The following is a 6,499-nucleotide window of genomic DNA, read 5'->3' as shown; positions in this document are numbered from 1 at the left end:
TTTGACAAGGTTGACAGTTTGGGCATGTCCCAGGTGTTTTGAGCATTGCTAGGAGACGAAGAAGTGTTCAAAACCACTAAGAACATATCTAGGCGTCAAGACAAGGATTTGCGTATGTCACGCATGAGAACCTCTCAAGGCATATGCTAGGTGGCCAAAGGGGCTAGACGTCAAGGGCCCTAAGCAATGAGAATCTCCAAAGTGTTGAGCTAGGTGTCATGGAAAAGAGCATGCAAAGTGAGCTATGCGACCAAGACAAGAGAGACACTGAATGGTGGTTAATTGAGTGAGAACAAGTGTCCATCATGCAAGACTCCAAATTTTAGCAAGTAGGAGGTTGATTGACATGCAAAGAACTCTATAAATAGGTTATTTTCAAACAAAAGGTGCTCTCAATGTCCTCGTGTATTTTCTCTCAAACAAGTTGCTAGATTAAAAGTTATGGATGTTTGAAGTTAAAAGAAGTTTTCTCAAAATTCGGAGTTTTCTGGGAAAGGTTGAAGTTGGTCGAGGCATTAGGTCGCGAGGCTCAAGGCATGCATGCATTTTTAAGGTAAGAGGTTATTTGGACTTAGAAGCATGCACACGTCATGGTCAACTCACAGTTAGGTGGCGTGGGGGGCGCGCACATGGCCTATGCGCCCAGGCCATGCGGTAAGCCATGTGCACAAAGGGTGTCCAAATGCGCACACGAAGTAAGGTGCAAAGCTATGTCACACGACCATGAGCACGCAGCCAAGTGTCAGGGGCATAATTGTCCAACGTATTATTTACCGTTGGTCGTATGCCCGAATACCCCCAAATCACTTTATCTTTATGTCTTGAAAGTAGTTTAGGTTAATTCTTTCGTTTAGGTGTCGCCGAGTCATAGTGTGACATTTCGGCTTTTTCATATGCAAGCCTGCCAAGGCCAAAATTCTCAATATGTACTATAGGGGGTACATGACTAAGTCCGACCCCCGCCCAAGCCTTGTCGCACTCTTCGCATGTTGAGTTATTTTCCTTGCAATTGACAGTCTTCAATGCTTTCTTTATGACGTTTTCAACTATTTACTTTCTCTCTCCCGTCTTATAAAAACATTTTTCCAAGAACGGGAAGGGAGGCTACGTCATACCGCGAGTTTGACCGCGGATTCCGATTTTTGAACGGCTGACTTGCTGATTGAGCTAAGCAAGTGCCGCACAATCGTGTCGAGAAGTTACGATTGTGACAAGTGGTATCAGAGCCAAATTGGCTAATTGACGATTACACCGAAGCATGTCGTCGTCGAATCCATCGGGCAAGGCCCAGAGAGACCGACTAGTAGAGATAGAGGAGCAGATGCTCTACCTAGTCGAAGTTCCCGACTCCATCCGCTACTTGGAGTCTCGTGTCGACGAAATTTCTGAGAAAGCTAACATGATCGATGCGGTAGCTGGCCGTGTCGAAGGGTTGCCAATAAAAGAGTTGTTGGCAAGGGTTGACGCCCTAGAAGAAAACACCAACGCCAGAAGAACTATTAACTACGAGCGTGGGGAGAGTTCTTCAGGTTTTGCTGCCCACGTGGAAGAACGCGTCAGTGAGCTTGATAACACTCAGAAGACACTCTTAGAGATGATAAACGGCATGTCGGAGGATTTTAAAGTCACCCTCGATGTCGTTAGAAATGAAATCGCAGACGTGAACGCAAGGCTGAGTCTCACGATGCGAGCAATGGCTAACCAAACTCCAGCTGGAGGAGCAATTTCGGTTAGCAAAGTAAAAGTCCCAGAACCAAAGCCCTTCTGTGGGGCAAGAGATGCTAAGGCCTTGGAGAACTACATTTTCGACCTTGAACAGTACTTCAAGGCTACAAACACTGTCGCCGAAGAAGCCAAAGTGACGTTGGCAACGATGCATCTGTCTGAAGATGCAAAGTTGTGGTGGAGGTCCCGATACGTAGACATACAGGAAGGACGTTGCACTGTAGATACGTGGGATGCCCTGAAGAGAGAACTCCGCTCGCAATTTTTCCCCGAGAATGTGGAAATCTTGGCTCGGCGAAAATTGCGCGATCTAAGACACACTGGCGAGATTCGGGAGTACGTGAAGCAGTTCGCAGGGTTAATGCTAGACATCCAGGATATGTCAGAAAAAGACAAAGTTTTCTACTTTGTCGAAGGGCTGAAGCCGTGGGCGAGGGCCAAGTTGTATGAACAAAGGGTCCAAGACCTCACGTCAGCATATGCAGCAGCCGAACGGTTGTTCGACCTGACAAGTGACTCTCAAGATGCGAGGCGTAATCAAAGTTCCTCACCAAGAAGGAACAGGGATAGTCGCCCGAGCTCTCCCAAAGCTGTCGGGGGAGACAGACGTTCTGGTAAGGACCGCAAACCTTACCAGCCAACCACCGAAAATACATGGCGGAGGCCGAATGATCGAAGCCCAACCAAGCGTCCCCTCAGTTGTTTCATATGTCAGGGGCCCCATTTGGCAAGGGAATGCCCGAACAAAGTCGACTTCCATGCGTTTCAGGCCTCACTAATTGCGGATTCAGACGATAAGTCAAATCGTGCTGAGGACAAAGCGGACCTGGTAGATGGAGGCGAGAAGACTCGGATTGGGGCCATAAAGTACATGTCGTCTCTCCAGAAAAAGTCAGGGGAGAGACATGTACCAACAAAAGGGGGCCTAATGTATGTTGACACCTGGATCAATCAAAGACAGACTAAGAGCACAATGGTTGATTCTGGTGCAACCCACAACTTTATTACAGAGGCAGAAGCCAGACGTCTAGGGCTCCGTTGGGAGAGGGATTCGGGAAAGATGAAAGCCGTGAATTCCATTGCCCTACCTATCGTCGGATTGGTGAAGCGAACGACGATAAAGTTGGGAGGATGGAGAGGCCCCGTAGACTTTGTGGTTGTAAAGATGGACGACTTTGATGTAGTGCTGGGAATGGAGTTCCTCCTTGAACATCAAGTCATTCCAGTGCCGTCAGCCAAATGTCTAGCGATTACTGGATCCTTCCCTACGGTAGTGCAAGCAGATATTCGGCAGCCTAACGGGTTCAGAATGATATCGGCCATGCAGCTAGACGAGAGTCGCGCCCAAGAGGAACCACTGTCTGTGGAGATCCTGCTTGGGGCGTTGGAAAAGCCGGGGGAGACAGTCCCCAAGGACACTCTGTGTGCCCCAAAGAAGTGCCATGGTGTGATGCCAAGTAGATGGCCCAAGTCCTCGTTGATGCGGAGGAGAACCGACCATGGGGTAGAGTCGCCATCAGAGGCAAACGCGCATGCGAAAAATGCTTATCGCATGACGCCATCGAAGTTAACCAAACTTCGGAAACCGTCAGAGATGTTGTCGAATACAGGGTGTAGTATACCCGTACAAGCTCCGTATGGAGCCCGCGTCCTTTCCCAGAAGAAGGAGGACAGAAGCCCACAACAGTGTGTTGATGGCCGCCCACGTGGAGTGAAGCATCTCCCAAAGTCAGACGGCCGACCGAGGCAATGTCGAGTAAGAACAATGAAGGCAAAGGGACTCGAGAAAAATTGTGTCACTAGGCATGAAGCATACGAGTCCCCCGTGGTGCCGTTGGGTCTTACTGATGCCAAGGGAGGAAAGTGTTATTCTGCGCAGGGCCAGGTGAGCGTGCTGAGTCATGTGGGAGAGTGCCACCAGGGTGGGTCGTCGAGAGGAGAAGACACTCAGTGGGGCGAGAACCTCGAGTGTCAGGTCGCCTTCAATGGTTCAAAGCAAGCCATGATCGAGGGGCCAAGTCTTGGGGTCGTCAGGGCGACCAAGACTCCTGAAGTCGAAGCCGAGCAACGCAGTTGTGTGCTCGTAGAACAGCTGCATCATTGTGTTGATGGCAGACAAGAGAATTGGGGTCAACTGCTGAAGGTAACCCAATTCGGTTATAGTGCTCAGACCGACTCGCTGATCAAGAAATGTCCGTTTGAGATTGAAAACAAGAGGCATTCTGTATTGCCGCTCATCGCTGATGGCCCTTGTCTAGGGAACCGCCCTCAAGTCCACCGAGTTGGAGAAGAATGTGAACAGATGGCCAACATCGCTCAAACGTGCCTAGAAGAAGCTTCAAGGCCGACGGAGGAGAGGGGAGATCAAAAGCGATGCCCCCTCGAGTTAGAGGGGATGACCAAGCTTCCAAGTGACGGTGCAACAACGCCGTACGATTGCCTGTCAACCTGGACCTGGAGGAAGACAGAGAAGTCGAGGAAGGCCTTGCTGACAGAGTAAGGACCTGTAGAAGGCCCACGAGGGAGATACATAAATTCCTGGTGAAGCGGAAGAAGCCCTCGTGGAGGTAACCAGTGGAAGACCTGTCGAAGATGTTGAAGCGTGGATGCAGAAGACCGAAGAGCCCCAGCTTCGCCAGTTGACGAGGACGTCAACCGTTTAAGTGGGGGAGAATGTCAGGGGCATAATTGTCCAACGTATTATTTACCGTTGGTCGTATGCCCGAATACCCCCAAATCACTTTATCTTTATGTCTTGAAAGTAGTTTAGGTTAATTCTTTCGTTTAGGTGTCGCCGAGTCATAGTGTGACATTTCGGCTTTTTCATATGCAAGCCTGCCAAGGCCAAAATTCTCAATATGTACTATAGGGGGTACATGACTAAGTCCGACCCCCGCCCAAGCCTTGTCGCACTCTTCGCATGTTGAGTTATTTTCCTTGCAATTGACAGTCTTCAATGCTTTCTTTATGACGTTTTCAACTATTTACTTTCTCTCTCCCGTCTTATAAAAACATTTTTCCAAGAACGGGAAGGGAGGCTACGTCATACCGCGAGTTTGACCGCGGATTCCGATTTTTGAACGGCTGACTTGCTGATTGAGCTAAGCAAGTGCCGCACAATCGTGTCGAGAAGTTACGATTGTGACACCAAGCACCCTAAGGGCCTATGCATGTGCTGGTGTTGCATGATGCCCATTCCCAGCGGCCAGTCGGGCTATTACACCATTTTTTGGGCAGTTTTAGTGTTTTTTAGAATTTTGAGCTAAGTTTTGATGTTTTCTAATTTTAGAGGCTTAAAATGAGTTTAAATGCTCTAATTTCAGGGCAAGAGGAGATTGAGAAAATTTATAGACCGAGAAGTTAGCTACCATTTGTGAGTGACAAAATGAGTTTCAAAACAACTTTTAAAACTTGATTTCTAAACTTTTTTTTACTAGTTTGTATTTAAGCATGCTGTGAGTAGAAAGTATTAGAGTTATACTTCATTTATTTTAAATGTTTACCAAAACATGAGTTTGAGGTTTAGAAATGTCTGAATAAGCTAAAGTATATTGTTGAGGTTATTAATGAGATTTATAAAGCAAGAATGTTTAGAGAATTTGTGATGAGAAATGTTTTAGTAAAGCATGATTGACAAAATTTATAGATTTTGATTATGCAAAGAGTTATTTATACAAGCTGAGTTTGAAGTTATGTTTTCAAGCATATGATTTATAAATCTTGTTTTATTTTATACTCGAGACATATTTACTATAATCCTACTGGGGAGGATACTGTGCATAGAGGATTATTGAGGCTATGGTCTCACAGGATGGACTAATAGCATTGAGCTTGCTCTGCTATTAGAGCCAAGGATTAGGGTGTGGTATTGATTTAGCTCTATCATTCCCAAGGATTAGGGTTGTGGATCAATTTAGCTCTGTCGTTCTCGGTGATTAGTTTAGGATATAGAGAGGAAAATAAAGTTTTCAAAAATTGTTTTATTGCTTGGCTAAAGAGTTTGCTATTTATTGCTAAAAGTTTACTCAAATTTAACTCATTTATTTAAGCATGTTTGTTAAAAGTTAGTCGCTCACCGAGCTTTTTAAAGCTCACTCTTTTCAAAATGTTTTCTTACTTTCAAAGTAGATAGTGTGACTTTGACACCTAACTATATCCGCCTATCTGCTAGTGCATTTTGACTTTCATACTAGTATGTGTTGTTATTAGTTATGTACTTTGGTCTGTTTACTAGTTTAGTACAATAGTGCTAGTTGTGGGTTGTATGGGATTAAACCTTGAGTTGTATGAACTTTCTTTTGTAGATGTCATATATGTGTCTATATTAGACATGTTATTGGTTGTTGTATAGTTTGGGTTGCATTTCGTGTTTATATAGAGGTGGTTCATATTTTCACTATGTTGTATATTTCGTGTTTAGTTCTAGTAAAGTTGGTAAGTGTTATTATAAGGAGCACAATATCTATTGGCCTCATGCATCTCTTAGACTAAGAGTAGGTGGTCTGGGAGGGGGTGTGACAATTTTGATTTTGGTCCCTAAACTCTTAAAAGTGTCAGTTGGTCCTCAAATTTTTTGAAAATCTTACTTTGATCCTTGCTGTTAGAATTCTGTTAACTCTTTAACAGAATAATGATTTAACGAAATAATGATTAATTAGACTCTAGATTAATCATATTAAATAAATTAATAAATAACCAATAAACCTTACTAATTTATTCTTTAAATCTTTTATGTCAACATCACACTTAAACAAATAAAACCCAAATTAAATTA

This window comes from Cucumis melo, chromosome 5, assembly GCF_025177605.1.
Source record: "Cucumis melo cultivar AY chromosome 5, USDA_Cmelo_AY_1.0, whole genome shotgun sequence".
In the NCBI taxonomy this organism is placed as follows: Eukaryota; Viridiplantae; Streptophyta; class Magnoliopsida; order Cucurbitales; family Cucurbitaceae; genus Cucumis; species Cucumis melo.
Note: the sequence above shows the minus strand (reverse complement) of the source record.